At 39.5% G+C, this 17,378-nt stretch overlaps 1 protein-coding gene across 2 annotated transcripts in view; it reads left to right on the top strand.

The window, feature by feature from the left end:
* Positions 1–412: 412 nt before the first annotated feature.
* Positions 413–17,378, top strand: part of lingo2 (leucine rich repeat and Ig domain containing 2) — a 267,172-nt gene continuing 250,206 nt past the window's right edge. For both annotated transcript variants that reach the window (XR_008301987.1, XM_026947401.3), the window contains exon 1: positions 413–1,017. The gene's annotated coding sequence lies outside the window, so the exon portion shown is untranslated. The remainder of the gene's footprint in view (positions 1,018–17,378) is intronic.

Raw genomic sequence — 17,378 nt, 5'->3', positions numbered from 1 at the left:
AAGCTGGTTCATGGTGAGGAAATTGGTGTTTTTTTCGGCTCTGCTACAGTATTTTTTTCATGTTCGCTCCTCTGAAATACTTTGCCGCATCCAGACTGGGTGATGACGCCTGATCTAGGCCTCTCTTTTCATATCGCTGACTAGTGAATTCTGCTACATATTCAGCCGAACAACATTTTGGTCCCTGAGGAAGCTTAGAAAGTGTGGGCTGAGGACGCTTATCTTTCACTGAGGCTGAGAATGCTGAAGCAGTTAATTGACAGACAGAGTGCAAGAGAGAGAGGGAGAGAGAGAGAGTGAGAGAGAGTGAGAGAGGTAGGGAATAGCCGTGAAGGAGGGAGGGGAGGTGCATGTGAGAGCGTGCATGAGATCAAGCGAGGGAGGGAGACAGAGAGAGAGAGAGAGAGAGAGAGAGAGCGAGGCGCATTCGCTCCGATCGCTCCCGTCTCCCGGCATCTAACTGAAAAGGGAGAATTTTTACAGAACACCAGCAAGCAGACGAGGACGAGGACAACTGTGAGGATTATTTCCTGTAAAAACATCACCTCGGCTTGTGGATACTGTGCATCTGTGGAGTGTGTGTGTGTGTGGGAGTGTGTGTTCCCTGTCCTGAAGTTATACAGGATGCGAGCGGGGGATGAACAGAATGTGGCGCGGCAGGATCCTTCGAGGCAGGAACGCCAGCGCTGCTTCTAGCCACTGACGAGCGCGTCAGGACCGCTCTCTCTCTTTCCTCATTTCTCTCTTTCTCTTTACCCCTCTCTGTCCTTTTTTCTCTTTCTGTCTCTCCTTCATTTGAATCCTCAGAGAACATCACGGAATACAGCAGACGGACAAGGGGAAAGATTCATCACACGATCCTAAAGAGGACACGAAACGAGGATTTAACCGATAAGACACAATCGAGAACGGATCTCAGGCAGCTTGTCAGAAGACTTTGAGATTTTTAGCCGGTGCGCTGCTCGCTTTTCATCCTGGTTGTGGATGTTGCGTGGAACCTCGGAAAAGCTTCTGCAGGTAAGATCGATGGTGATTAGTGTGTGTGTGTGTGTGTGTGTGTGTGTGTGTGAGTTGATAAAGCTGTGATTCGAGCGCTAAGGAGAGAAGACAAGACAGCCAAGGGAGTGGAATATGCTTTGAGCCGAATGAGCTCTTCTTGTTCTTATTGCATAAGCGAAGTGCGCTAAGTTTAACACACGTTGTCTTGCTCTTTTTTCTTTCTTGTTTTTTTTGTCATGATGGATGTTTAAGGCTGAAATCTGATTATTTCTTGATTATTCCTGTTCTTCTCCACGAAGAGTGAAATTAAGAAGTGGTCATGGAATCATCTTGGAATATTAATCACTTTGGATTATTTAGCCTCCTGATGCTTTGAGAGCTGACATGACTTATCTCTCCAGCATCCCTCTTCATCCAAACCATGCATTTCCTACATTTACATTGTGTGTGTGTGTGTGTGAGTGAGTGAGTGAGTGGGCTGTGAGTGATAAAGCTTGATAGGGAGGGTTTGATAGAGGCGTGTCTGCACTGTTACCGGCGCTAAAACGAAGAGCGCGCATCCATCTCGTTTCCTGCTGAAGGACACACTCTTCTAGCTGGGTGTGAGCATCCTGCAGTTCCTTCTCTCATCCTCTTCCTCCACACTGGACAAGTGCTGCCCTCTTAAAAAAAAGAGGAAGATTAAATATTCAAAAAGGCATGCACATCCTGTCCATGCTGAAATATTTACAATAATTTAATAATATATGAAGCCAAAGACTATGATTTTTTTTTTTTTTTTTTTGCATCCATATAAATGACCACTAGATGACTTTGCTGGTAGATGTGCAGCGCTCCCCTTGATAAGACACTCGCTAAGGGACCCTACAGAGGCTGTAGCTGGGAAAAAGGGTTTCTTTGTAGTTTTATGATATGGGTTTAATACAAGTTATAAATCAGAGCGAGATGTTGCAACCCTTATGAAGCTTTAAAGTCCTGATTCTCTTTATTTCGTCTTCAGCACTTTGGTGCAGAATGATTTTCCCAGAGATAGATATTATCTTGCTGAGACCCCCATCTGTGTGTGATATGGCCAAGATCTGTGGGTTCTCAGCCTTGTGATGATTTATTGAATGCTAAGCCAGGGGAATTCGATAGATGCTCAGTTTTTTGGGGTAGAGGCTGCTCTAGATTCAGACGAGGTCTTGCATTTAGAGACGCATTCCTTCATGGATTAGAATGCGATCCTTAACAGACAAACCTCGCTCTTTCTTTGTCTTTCTCTTATTTCTATCTGTTAAGCAAAAGGGAGGGTTCTAAATGAATGTGCATTTTCTGAGGGCATAAAAGCCACCTTTTCACTTTTCAGTGCGTCGCTGATATTCGTGCCACGAATCAAAGGGAAAGTCCATCTAAAGCTCATCTGAGCGATGATCTCCATTTTCTTTTCAGGCTTCAGATTTATAATTTAGATTACAGTCCCACTGGATGAATGGCATACGGTCTAAATTGGAGCAAAGGATATAGTAGTGACACATTCTCAGTGGGACGTCCATTCAGGATTTCCAGTATATATGCTGCAGATATATACAAGTGCAATTTTTTATTAAATATGAACCATACCACTATGTCCCTGGAAACATTTGATGAACCAGATATAGAAATGTCCTCAGTGTCATCACGGTGTATGAATTCCAGCTCTGACAGTTCCTCAACCTCAGCTACATCACTGCAGTTTATAAATGGTTGCAATTAGAGATTGGGACTGTTTCTCATTATTTTTATTTGTATGCACCTATGATATTTTCTAATGAATTTTGAAATTTTCTAATGAATCTATTTTCCAAAATATGTATAAATAAACTAGCAGTCTAATTTAATCCTCTGTGACCCGGAACAGGCAGTTACTAAGGATGAATGAATGAAAACATTCATCCACACATGAAAGTAAAAACCTCCTGACTTTTTTTTTTATGTCCTGAGGGATCCCAGTCCCAGATCCCACACCTCTAGTCTCAACCAGATGACCAGAAGAAATTGTATAGTGCTCCTACTATTCCTATTTGGATTTGTTTAGAACATGTTATCTGTTCATTTCGACTAATTAATTCATGTCCAGTTACATCTCTAATACAAATGTACACGTACAAACAATTGATGTAATGCATATGATGTGTTTTTCAGTTGATTTTTATGGATGTAATGTTCATTCATTCATTCTTTCATTCATTCATTCATTCATTCATTCATCTTCAGTGAGTGTTTTGTTCTGGTCTGGGTCCAGAGCCAATCCCGGGAATACTAGGAGCTAGGCAGGAATACATCCTGGATAGGACGCCAGTCTAACTCAAAGAACTATGAACACACGTTCACATTTAGGGCCAAGTGGGAGAAGAACCCAAAGAAAGTGTATTCATTGTAAAAGAAAAAAAGAGAAAACTGTCTAATCTGAGATGGACTGGTGTTCTAAGAAGGTTGTGTTCCCACCTCACGCTCAGTCACGTCCAGGATAGGTTCTGGATCCACCACGACGCAAACCATGATAAAACACTGAAGACGAATGAATGAAATTGCTGAACTTTAGCATCTCACCTGAGCAGGCTGATCGAGCATCTGGAGCAGAGCGACTCAGCAGATGAATGTGTGAAAATGAAAATCGTCTTGGCTAGCACAATAGCTCCATATGTTAAATGTGCTGAAAAAGCAAGGCCTCCAGCTCTGGATGTCCTGGGAGTCTGGAAAACGAGGAGTAAGGAGAACTTTAAACACTGTTGGGGTTTGATAATGCAGATCGAGTTCCACATTAACTAATTATTTGTCTTTCAGGACAGCATGTGATACTCTACAAGAATATTGAGTTACAAATTATCCATGACTCATCATCCATCATCTGTAAGTGTATGGGTACAGATACATTGGAATTCCGACTTCCAGAGGTGAAACAGGACATACGCTACATTAGGCTAAATCAACCAAGAGTGGTACCCAGCTGTGCCAGATGGTGTCTCGGTGTCCTGTTGGTGGGACACCTGGGAAAAGTTGACACCTTAGACATGTCCATGATTGATGTGTTTGTGTAAAATGAGAGGGGCTATAAAATCTTCAGAGAGTGTGCCGTATTATTTTACTGTAATATCTTCCAACCGGATGAGTGGACACGTCTGAAGCAGATGTCACATCCTATTCACCGGTCAGTTAAATACCTCGGCCACATCATATTTTATTCATGTTGGCATCCAGAAGTGTCAAACACTCCACTGATCCTTAGATGTACACTTGTTCCCTTTTGATATCCAAAGCATCTTCTGAAAAGGCAGCTTGGATGATCTTCCACATGGGTTCCACCACAAGGAGGTGCAGTTTGTCCTCTGGATGAAGTGAAGGTCATTTTAAAGCAGAACAGCTGCACAGAGAGAGAGAGAGAGAGAGAGAGAGAGAGAGTCATCAGCATAATGTGGTGAGAAGGTGTCAAGCTAAGGAAAGTTTTAGCTCTTAGCACTTAGCACAAATATCCTACTGGAACCTCACACATGTTACACATGGTCAGTGATTTTGTCTTCCTCAATTTCTCAGGACCAAATGTACCAATGCTGTAAGAGAAACAAAAAAAGCTACAACACTGCATTTAGAGATATGATATAGCTGGTGAAGCAGATATAAATGCTTGATAAACATTCTGTTCTGGAGAAGCCCTCTTTGCTCAGCGGTAGTATTTTAAATATGGCTTGACAAGATGAATGGTTGTATACCTACTTTATACCACAGTAGTGCAGAATTCTCAAATCTGCAATTCTCAAATATGTTCCACATAAAGTAATACGTCTAATGGTTAAAAACGTGTGTAATGGTTAATATGCTGAAGATGGAGAGGATGAAGGAAATGTTTATTTAACATTTATGGAAGGAGTCTCCAGTGTCAGTACATTGTAACTTTCAGAAGTAAAACTGTAACTTTATGTTTTCCAGCATCTTCAGGATTTTCAGGAGTTTCCATTTTGCGGTTTCTCAGTAACATGACAAGCTGCTTATTTTGTCTTATTAACTTCAGGAGAGAGAAAAAAGAGAGGCTGGTGAGGGAACGACTGTTTATAGCTGCTTTAATGTAAGAGAGAACAGGAACTAACTTCATCAACATTAACTGGAACTATAAACAGATAAAAAGTATGATGTCATTCTTTAATTAATAAAAATTCGAATTATAGGCAAATTGCTGTGGTATAAGAGGAATAACACACCTTAGGATGTGCAGTTTTAGGAAAATAATGAACTCTGCTTCATCATGCCACACTGACACTGATTATTTTCTTATAGCAGAATAACACGGAGTGCTTTCTTCCTACATAACTTGTGTAACTGGGGCTTAAAATCCATCGAATACCCGCTGACATGTTTTACATGCATCTTTAGTGCATTTACCCCTTCATTTGAACAGAAACTCCTGTGAAATAAATACACATTATCAATTCATGTGTCACAACATCAGTTTGGCCTTTCGTTCCATCTTTAGCTGTCAGCTCTCAGAACTGGCCTGCCATTCTGATTCAGTTCCACCGCATTCATCTGAATAGACCACAACTCATTCTGCTCAAGCCGCAAGGACATAATTGCATTGTTGAAAAACACTCAGTGTGCTGCCACAAACCGCCGCTGTCCTGGCTTTGCACGATGAAAAACTGCACCGTCATTCTGAAATTTAACATGCACTTGAGTTAACGAGTTTATTTTCAACCCAACATCGACAAAGTCCCACACACAATCATTGACTTTGCTTTCCTTATTTTCTTCCAAATGGACGAGCTTCCCCTAAACAAAATCACACAGTGTAAATACTTAATGCATTTCCAGGATGTGAGGTTTTAACTGGCTAGACACAGAGCTTGCAGGCGTATGTTCAGCGTGTCCTTTAAGAGGGTAGCATAATCAATCAACTCTCACTCTTCTGTCCATGTTGGGTTTCAGCCTTTTCAGATGATGCTCCTTTTCGCCCTTGTCGTGGTGTCTGGAAGGTTCTGTCGCAGGATTTGGCACCGTGAGCCTTGCTGATCAGATCATTAGTGTGTATCAGGGTGATGTTGGCTTGGCAAGGGCATCCACTAATGACCGCCTCGACTCTAATGACTGCCAAGCTAAATAAGAGAAAATAGATCTAATTTGGACCGTCTAGCTTAGCTTGTTGATGGTATCCAACGGGCAAGACCTTGGAAGTGAATGCACTATTTGAAGCTCTTGCTCTTAAATGCTTGTCTATTAATTTATGTCTGCTTTGGAAATCCATGTCAACCATTTTGTGTCATTTTTTGATGAGCCAGTTGTTCACTCCAAGCCTGATAACTGACTGAAGCACATTTACAAACCAGTCAACGATGTAGTGAGCATTACTGTCATGAATTCCTGGTGTGAAAAGCACAGCTTTGTTTTATTATGAATTAACCAGATGTGCCTTTGCTTTGCATGTGTTTCTGCCCTGTCCCGGTGTATTTCCTGAGTCTCCTGTTCTCTATTTAGATCTTAATAAGTTTATTTATTATGCAAGCTCGTTTCCACCACATATGAGAAAATATTACATAGATTTTTCTTACAATTGTGACCTTTTATCTTACAATTGTGTCATAATATCAATTTTTTTAATCTCATAATTGTTACATATGCAACTGTGGCATTTTATCTCGCAATTTTGACTTTCTATCTCGCAACTGTGGCTTTTTATCTCGCAATTCTGACATACATGAGTATTTTGCAATTGTGTGATATTATCTTGCAACTGCGACATTTTATCTGCAATTTGTGCTTCCACTTATTAGGATATAAAAAGTTACAACTGAGTGATATTAATGCTTAATAATAATAATAATAATAATAATAATAATAATAATAATAAGAGGAAGAAGAAGAAGAAGAAGAAGAAACTCACAGTAACTCACAGTTGAAAGATATTAAGTCACAAATTTGAGATATTCCCTCGGAGTTGCAAGAGAAAAAGTCGCATTTGTACGATATTAACTTGCAATTGCTACTTTTTTAAAATCAAAATCTGCATAATATTTTCTCATACTTGGCATACTTTTTGTTTAGTTGCGAAATCGTCTGTAGATAGAGGCGGGAAGCAAGTACCTTAAAAGAACATCCTTTTTTGAGAGTTCTCCAAGAATCATTCTGTAGTAGGAGTCATCAGAAATGCACAATTACAATCAACAAGACTTCGCAACTAGACAAAGACGCAACAGGGTGCAAATTGACAAACTAATCAAGATCTAACAAGAGAAGAGGCAGACACAATCAGGGAACACACCGATGACAGGACACGGGCAGAGACAGGACCAAAACAAAGGCACATGTATTCAACTCAAAACAAAATATGAGAGTGACAGTTATATCACGTTGAAAGCTTCAAGGCTTCATCCTTGTATCCAGGTATTAAAGTTCCAATCCCATTTTCCCTCTGCTACAGTTTGTCTGGAATTATTGTGAACTAACTCTTTGATATTTAATGTGTAAGAGATTGTTCTCCAAGGCTTTAAGCTTGTAAACTTTGCATGGAATATGCTTTCCTTCCAGGCATGGCAGAAGCATATTTATTTTTAAGTATATACAGAAAGATATTGCACTTCAACATTTAGTCTTAGCTAAGATATCCTAAAGGCAACACTGGTGCTCTTATTAAAACTCAGCCGAAGTTTCAGCTCATTCCCAAGTGTGCAGGAATACAAATACTTCAAAACCAACAGAGGGCTTCACATAAGACAATATTTCTCATAGTGCTTTATCTGTTTCAGGCTTTTCCAACATATCCGCAAGTGCAATTCATGGCCAGAATCTTTTTTTAGACTCACTACTCCCCATGTATTTCCTATAAATACATAACACTGTCCACAATCACCTCACTTCAGAGAGAAATGTTTGTCAAAATTGGCTATCTCTGCCCTGCTCAAGGCTCTATCACACCAAATTGATTTCTCTGTGCTTCGGGCAAGTCAAGGACTCTCAATTAAAGAAGGAATCTCAGTGCACCGCCTCAAACAAAACCCTTTGCCTAAAGCAGAACTTTTTTCATGAAGCCCGGAAACAAAGGAAACAGTCCTGCCTTAAATCTAGGTAAGGCTCTGGGAAGGGAGGGAACCTGGCTGGTGAGGCAGGTCAGGGTTGGAGGTGGATCCTGATGGGAGACTGGTGATTGGCGTGGATTGAAGATGACATTGTGAGCAGATGAAGCGGTTAACACCATAACAAGATGTTCACTGGAGGGTGGATCAGGAGGGATGGAGAATGGCAGTGAACCTGACTCCTAGCACTCCAAACAACTCTGGGAAGAACTTTCATCATAGACACTGGTGGACACAGCAATGGATTATTAGCGTATATGCCTAGTGTGAAGGCTTTGAGCAGCGTGATGGACAACAAGAAGGAAATTGGTAAGAGGAGTAAAACCAGCTTGTCTTAAGCATCCTTATTCTGATTCTGACCTTCATCTGGTTTTTGTTCTTGTCATAATCCATCTGCAAAAGATGTCACACTAGACATTATAACTTTTTATATCATTTTACATACTTTTGCTACAGGTTTCTTTCTGTAAATTCCAACCAAATGAATTTACCACTTTCGAGTCAAGTTGAGGGTGCTCTATTTGAATGACAGAATATGTCTTGCTGCCAAGCACATCCTTCTGGATTACTGATTTCCTACATAATAGCCGCAAATGGTTGGCATGTAGACTGAATTCCACTGCAATCTTCGGATTTGTGTACCAATATTTGCATGGTGAATGTAATGACTAGGTCACTTCGACGAGACCTTCACTGCCTGAGCTTTTCAGTGAGAATAAGCCGAATATGGATAGCAAATTAGCACCATTGTTTAATTTAATATTAAAAAAATCTAAAAATTCTTCAGTTAGTCCTGCCATAACTCTGGTGTTTGTTAGATTAGCATCATTTCACTATTACTCACTGATGCTAATCTCTGACCTAAATAATTGGGAAAGAAGTAATTAGCACTAGTCAGTATTGGAAAAAAACAAAACAGATTTGCTTCTAATCATAAAATGCTTTTAAAAACATAAATGTTTATGATGCAATGGTGCGTTCATTCAGGAATACGAAAGTTAAAGCAAATCGGATTAGCGTCTCTTAGCCGTACACCTATTCAGTGTTCAGGTTCTGTTTCACGCTAATCTGCTAACACATCTCGATCATACATTTTATATCCCGATGATCCAGTTGTTCCCCTCAAGCCTGGTATTTAGGATGTTGATCGATCCAGTCTTCTGGGCCAGTCTTCAGTCTTCACAATTTTAACAAAATGTCACATTAAGAGCAAGAAGAAATCATTTGGGTGGCATTAGGATGTTCTGTGGTCTTATTAACCCTCTCATGTTTATAATAAACACTCATGGGTGGTGGATTTTTAGGAAAATGGAACTTTCTGTAAGCCATCGCACTAGTGGCAGTGTGATGAGACCGTTATGGAACTGAAACACAATCCGTTATCCTGATGTTTTATCACAGATTTTGTATTCAGGAGAAAAAGAAAGAAAGCCTTTACTGTCACATATAAAATGATAATACAGTGAAATTCCTCTCCTCTGTTCTTCACAGAAAACTAAGCCCCCAAGATACATTATATGGGAAACCTCCTAATATATGGGTGATATTTAGAAAAAGTGAAAATTACATGCACTTTTGGGGAATAAAAAGGATATAAAGCGCTGGATATGTTTAAATAATTAACAGGGAACTCAATAAATTAATAGATCAATAAATAAAAGAGGAAGAAAGAAAGAAGGAAAGGAAAGAAGGGTAAAGGAAGGAAGGAAGGAAGGAAGGAAGGAAGATGGAGGAAAGGACGATGTGGTGAATGCAGGAAAGAAAGAAAGAAAGGTGGATGAATGAATTAAAGAAAGCAAGAACAGGGGAAAGAAGGGATGACAAAGCAACAAACAAACAAACAAACAAACTAATAAATAAATTCATTCCCCAGGTCTCTGTAGCACAGTGGCATTAAGAAACTATCAGCACCTGAACTGAATTAAAGGATTAGAGAATTAGAAGTCACTAAATGAAAATGCTCGTTAAAAAAGGTCTCAATTCTTTTTTTTCTAATTAAAGTAAAGAAATAATCTAAATACATCATATTACTGAATCACGGTCATAATTTAAGGGTTGTCCAACACAGTATAAGAAATCTCATCAATCAAAAGGCCAACGTCAGTGAACGGCAGTTTGTGTAGGGACGTTTGTCATCTCTCCATCTGCAACACTCAGCGACATGCGCCGGTGCGTTTTATAATCTAAGCACGCTGCCTGGTTATGATGGAAAGCGTATTAGCCAGCGGGATGCACGGGGGATGTTAATCTGTTGTTTGTCTGTAAGGACCCCTGAACAAAGCCAGAGCATCTGAATGATGACCTTTACCTCGTTGTGAGCAAGTACTGCTCTCATTGTCAACATATGTAATTCCTAGCCTTGGATGCCAGCACGGTGCTGGATTATAAATCAGCGGAAGTGCATCCGAGCGAGCGACTCGAGGCCCCTGGGCGAGGCTGATGGGACGACGGCGGACAGACGGGATAAGGGAGCCACGGGCCGTCGTCCTGCCGCCGTCTGCAAGCCGTGGTCAGAATGTGGCCTTTCAGAGGCCAGCGAGGAGAGAAAGCGGCTCTTATCAAACTGCCGCAGACGTGAAGCTGGCATTCTGTCATCTGCCCGTGGGCGTGTGTGTGTTTGTGTGTGTGTGTGTGTGTGTGTGTGTGTGTGTGGCTATTTATAGAAAACACTGATTTCTCTCCTACTTCAGTGTCATTGTCACTGATAAAGGACTCAGCTGTCAAGACAACAACATGACAGACAGTTCTGTGCCAGAAATACAGGAAGTAACATAGCAAAAGGCACAACCGTCAACAGCACTGGGTCATTTCAGTAACCTAGGGGTAGTGCTTATAAGCCTACATAACACCTACATAACCATTCCATTAAAACTGACATTTAACTGCATAAAGAATCTAATAGGTACCCGCCTGATATAAAGCCAGCTTTTGTTAATTTTGATGTATATAACACCTGTATTTTCTCTGGCCCTGAAGTAGAGTAGTGCTTATAAGGCTACATAACACCTACATGAGTATTGCATTACAACTGACATCAATCTGCAAAAAATATTCTTATAGGTATCACATACAATAAGGCTGGTTTTGGGGAATTGTGCTGCACATAACACATACTGTATATTATCTTTGTCCCTGAATTAGAGTAGTGTTTATAAGCCTACATAACACCTACATAAGCATTCCATGACAACTGACTTTAACCTGCATAACAATTCTAATAGGTATCGGATGATATAAAGCCAGCTTTTGTCAATTTTGTTGTACATAACACCTGTATTTTCTCTGTCCCCGAATTAGAGTGATGTTTATAAGACTACACAACACCTACAAAAGCATTTCATGAAAACTGACATAAATCTGCATAAATATTCTTCTTGGTATTGCCTCACATAAAGCTTTCATCATTTTTGATATACTTAAAACCTGCGTCAAGGTGGATTTTTATCAACATAAGGCTGTTATAACAATTTACAGCCTGACTTATGCCTCGAGAAACACCTTAATGTAGCTCTGTTTACTTCTGTTATGCTAAATAGTGGAGATGTGACATAAATAGCTTAACAATCTGGACTAGTGGTGCTTATAAGGCTACATAATACCTAAATACTGTATGTTGGTCATGACAAACCTACATAACCAATGATAAAGGCTTGATAGGCATGACCTGACATAAAGCCTGGGTTGGTAAATTCATACCTGAGTCAAGTAACATACGTTTATTGACCTAAGGTTGTTATAACAATGTTATAATTGTTATTCCAGGCTGACTTATGTCATGCAAATGTCATGAAAAGTGACTTGTTATTGTAATAACTGTAATACACCATATGGCTGCTTCCTCTGGCTCTAAAGTAAAGTGTATTTACTTCTATCTAGCTTATGCTTATGTTTTATGAATACTTATGACAATGTTATGACACTGTAATAACAGCGGTATGTGTTTTTTTTTTCCCTCAGGCTCTGAATGAATATAGTTTTGCTTTTGATGTTTTGATGTCATTTCCTGACCATTATATGACTGATATTCTAGTTCACTAAATGACTTAACGAATATCTGCCACATCAATTACGAGATCAAACGCAGTCATGGCAGCTAGATTGTTGTTATAACCCTTCATAAATGCTTATGTAGGTTTATGTCACATGGGCTTACAGAGATTTTCACATGTAATCTTTATACAGGATTCACTTATTTTTACACGTAGGGTACGTGATTTCATTTTCAGACGTGATTTTATCGCATGATTCCTTCTTATACACACGTGATGACATTATTCCTACGATGTCATGTGTCTTTTCTTGAACTTTCAGGGCATTACATGATGAAATGCACTTTCTATGTTTTTCACATAATCACATATTTACATAATCACCTGAAAAATTTATGATCACATATGAAAGGTATGTGATTTTGTTTCGCGTAATGGCCCTGAGTCTAAAAAAAAAAAAAAAAAAAAAAAAAAAAAAACATTTTCTTCTCCAATTAATGACATTTATTGGCTTTAAAAAAATTATAAAAGTGTCTGTTGGAAACGATCCCACAGGAAAGGAAAAAAAAGAAAGAAAAGAAAAAAAACACTTTTCAACTCGTTTAATTGGATGTCGAGTAGCTTTGAGATTCGTCCTGCAGCTTGGAGTACTGGAGGTGGTCAGATATTGAAAAATATGATTTGATTTCGATCCAGGTGGTCGTCTGGCATGATGTGAATTTTAAACTGAGGCACTCATGGCTCCTCCGGGTGTCGAGAGAGAAATATGGAGAAAGATAGAGAGAGAGAGAGAGAGAGAGAGCAGTCAGTGCAGTTAATTCTGAGAAAAATGTGCTTAATGAATTCCAACAAGCCTGCGTGAGCGATGTACACATCGGGACGTTGAATGTGTGGGAGCGAGATGGACTGAATGCACTTGTGCTCTAATTCCGTACATGCCGTGATTGCGAGCGACACACCTACGCTGCCTTTTCCTTCTATTAATACGTCGCTGTAATTCCATCTGACAGGCTGAATATGTAGAGCAAAGGGTGTGTTGTGTTTGTGTTTAAAGGCAGAAGGTGGAAATATACATCCATCAACATCAGCTCCATGTGCACGGCACCGGGAAAGTGTGTGAGAAGAAGTCATATTTCATTCTTTAGAGCTGTAGGTGACCTTGAGCCGGACATATCAGCTCTCAAACATCACAGCTTATATTGAGTGACTAATACACTCTCTGTTTGACTCCAAACCTTTTCCCATAACAGAGATTGTGCATGTTCACCCAGCAATAACCCGCTGAAAACCCGCTGAAAACACAACTTTGCCTGATGTCTTAACAACACTGAGATTTGGTTGAAAGGTTAAAAGATGTCATTTTCAGGCTGTTTCAATGACATGAATTCAACCTACTTTCAACCATGAGTTTATGATTATATATTATATTGATTATATATTATTACATCATCATATTATATTTATTATAACTCTCAAAATAAGACAACTGACAAAAAAAGGTTTTGAAACATGTCAGATACACTTCAGAATTTTCTCTGAGCATGTCTTGACTTACACTCCATCAACACGCCACTCCGCCACAGATCCGCGAGGAACTTCAGTCCGTGGACATAAAAAGAGGGAATTTCATACTAAACAGGCTGTAACTTTGGAATTAATAACATTTATTCCAATTAAATTGCCCCGTGTGTCTAGGTTGCTCTTGGTTTTGATCTAACGTACGTACTTCCGCCGTCTTTTTTCACTTCCCCCGCCCTTCTCCTCCTCCTCCTCCACCTGCAACTGATTTAACTTCTGAATTCTGATTGACCAATCAATCAAAACCAACCAGTCTGGCAGTCTGTACTCCTATCACCCCAAATTCATATCCTGTGGTTGTTTGTGTGTCATGAAGCAGTGAGAAGATACATTATTATTGATAAATTTAATATTAAAGAGCAGTAACATCAAGTTATTTTAATGGCATATTTTAAACATATTTGTATTTATAGTGTTTGAACAGCGGTGATTATGTTCAGAAAGACTAATTTGGGTGAAGTGTACACAACACAATACATGTTTTCGTCGTGATATAATTCCCCACTTGCTGCAATGTGATCTTATTGTCATGGCTGTATTAGGGATATTCAGTATCAAAAAACAAAAAACATCCATAGACATCTGGTGCTTGGTGGGTGGGAACAACAGATGACTTACAGTAGATCTTTGGGCAAGGATGTACAGTGCAACAGTTATATCAATATTTTTGCACGGAAAGGGAAAGTTCCTGGTATTCAGAATCAGGTTACGCACATACTTCAGTTGATTTTCTAAGCTCGACATACAAAAAAAATAATAACATAAAATAAAAAACAAACAAACAAACAAAAAACCCTGTGTGTATTTCACCACTAGGAGTTAGCCTTTTTTTTTAATTAGAGGCGACTGAGGTGCCTTAGCACCTTTAATCACAAGCACTCCTCTTTAAACCTGAAAAAAAACAGGGATAGAAAAATGGGACCTCAATAAGTTCAAAAGGTGTTTTCTTCTTCTTTTTTGTTCTTTGCTGTTGAGTTCTCTCTTTTTTTTTTTTTTGCTATCAAATATAATATGATGATGTACCATAAAAGCAACAGAGAATGAAATTAAACTTTTGCAATAAATGACAAAATGTATGACTTAAAGATGCATTAAGGTTAGTCCTTATTTTCAGGATTGCGGTTAAGTAGATGGAATTGACATACAGTGTGAATGATCTGCTTTTACTCCTTGAGTTCATTCACCTTCCCCATTCCCGCCCATGTTCACAAAGCTCCGCCCTCAGGATCTTCAGTTGTCCAAACGGGTTTTCTCAGCCACTTAATACACTTCTGCTGAGACCATGGCTTTTTTTGTAAACCATTTTTAAATATGTTTGTATATTTTCCAGGTTATTTGTACAAGTAAGTAAATTTAAAAAGTCGACTATTGCACCTTTAAGTTATGTTACTGTTTCTGCTTATAAATTTATTAACATCTTTGATTTTTTATTTTTTTTTGTATTTTCATTAGAATTTAAACTTTTTTAAATGTACCTTAATGTGACATGGACATTTCAATCAGTCTTTTGAACTCCCTGTAATGCCACCACTGGTTGGGAAAACTTGGATTAATAGCTTTATCACAACAGTCAGGAGGATAACAATCACAAAATAATCAACAGGATGGTGTCATATTCAGCAGAATTACTCTCACTGCCATGAAGTTCAATGATTTTCCAATAACACCACATTGTTGTTCTTCTTCTTTTGGCTGCTCTCGTTAGGGGTCGCCACAGCGGATCCTCCATCTCCATTATGGAAATCCGGATGTTTTGATTTGGCACAGGTTTTACGCCAGATGTCTTTCCTGATGCAACCCTCCCAATTTATCAGGGCTTGGGACCGGCACTGAGATTGCACTAGCTCATGCAACCCCAAATGTGGGCCTTAAACCCACAAGAAGTCCCTGAGATTAAGAGACTCATGATCTACCGACTGAGCTAGCCAGACACCAATAAAACCACACTGTAAAGTGTTTTATTCCTCTTATAACACCGCAAATTTTCAACATTTTTTCTTTATTAAAGAATGTTGTCATCATTTTTATCTGTTTAGTGTTACTAAGTCTTACAAAGAGTAGTCCAGGATGCATGATGGGAACCATTTCCAGGCTTATATCGTAAATATTTTCAACCTCAGTTTGCTAGTGTGGCTCAAGCATCAAAAACCCAACGTGTAAAAATAATAAATAAATAAATCGAAAGAAAATGGTGTGAATTTGCTTTTACGCCATTTCTTTATATCTGTTTATCTGGTATACTGACTCAACTCCTGTTCAGTAATTAGTAAGTGTGTCTCTGTGCGGTTAAATCTGTTGCAAACACATATCTAATTCCCTCCTCTGCACTGAACATGGCTGAAAATATCCGTGCCCGTGCTCTAGGTTGGAAAACTGCATCACGGCGAGGCAGGAATGTGTTTTTACCGCTCCCTGAGGTACCCGTTGTTTAAGTTATGTGATAATAAAATACCAGTGGTGTGCTGAATAAATGTAGAAACACCTGTGAATAACAGAATAACAACTCCTCTCTGAGAATACACTCGCTTATTACCCCTGAAGTGCTCTACATCGTTTCTTTTTCAAGCTTCTTCAAGATGCACTTCTGCAGGAATTCGGACAGTAACGGCATCTCGTTGCATGTGTTGCGTCTCTAAGGGATTTCAGCTTTGCATTATCTTGTCAATTAGAGCTCAGGAAGATGAAAGCCATGAACCAAGAGCTTCCTCAGACGCACACACACACACACACACACCAAGCGAGTCTCCGTCACACATCACACTGATGGCCACATTTCTATCTCTTGGACCATAAAACACCTCTCTTTTCAAAAAGCAGATATAAATTATTCATCGCTCGGATGCTCCTGCCCCCGGATCAATGCCAGCTCAAAGACTGTGTTCAGTGGCATTTGGTTCAAGGCCACATTTGATCACTTCCTCTCCAGGCTTTGGCTCTTTTTTGTCTCAGGCTGGAAAGATGTCATTATCTCCATTTGTTTGTAAGCTGCTGTTGAACAAGACAGCGAGACACACACACACACACACACACACACACTTAAAGTTAGGGAAGAGTGGAAAATTTTTTTGATGTGGTGTTTTGTTCTGGAGTGAGGAGGCTTTGATGACTGGAGGACAACCAAGGACAAAAAAATCATGGAAATGTTTTTTGTTATTATATAAGAGGTAAAGCGCTCCATGTCATGCTGTTATAGAAAAATAATCAACAACAGGGTGGTGTGATAAAGTGGAGTGTTTTATTTCTCTTATACCACATCAGTGTACAAAAGTTTAATCTCATCATGTTCCACTTCTGACTGTTACGGAGCACTGACACTGGAGACTCCTTCCAAAAATGCTTAATAAACGACTCCTCAAGGCTACATTCTCTCACCAAGCTGGTCCTGAAAGATGTCATTTTCTTCATCTGTTTTTAAGCTGCTGTTAAACCAGAGAGACAGAGAGAGAGAGAGAGAGAGAGAGAGAGACAGACTTAAAGTTAGGAAACATTGGAAAAATCTTTGGTGAATCATGAAGCCAGATGGATGGCGTTATGCAAAATGGACAAAGAGGAAAAAGATAGATGAAAAATAGATGGCATTTGATTCATGTCTCGTCTCGTCTCGTCTGAGAGAAGCCTGCCAGAGAGTCATGCATGACAATAAGCCAGCTTGTGCTGTGATCATATTAAGTGCGGCTTGAAAGATGCCCGGATATTAGCAAGCATTTGCTTTTCTGCTCCGAGTCTGTCATGA

This window comes from Pangasianodon hypophthalmus, chromosome 7 (genome assembly GCF_027358585.1).
Source record: "Pangasianodon hypophthalmus isolate fPanHyp1 chromosome 7, fPanHyp1.pri, whole genome shotgun sequence".
Taxonomy (NCBI): Eukaryota; Metazoa; Chordata; class Actinopteri; order Siluriformes; family Pangasiidae; genus Pangasianodon; species Pangasianodon hypophthalmus.
Note: the sequence above shows the minus strand (reverse complement) of the source record. Positions and strands in the feature narration are given on the sequence as shown.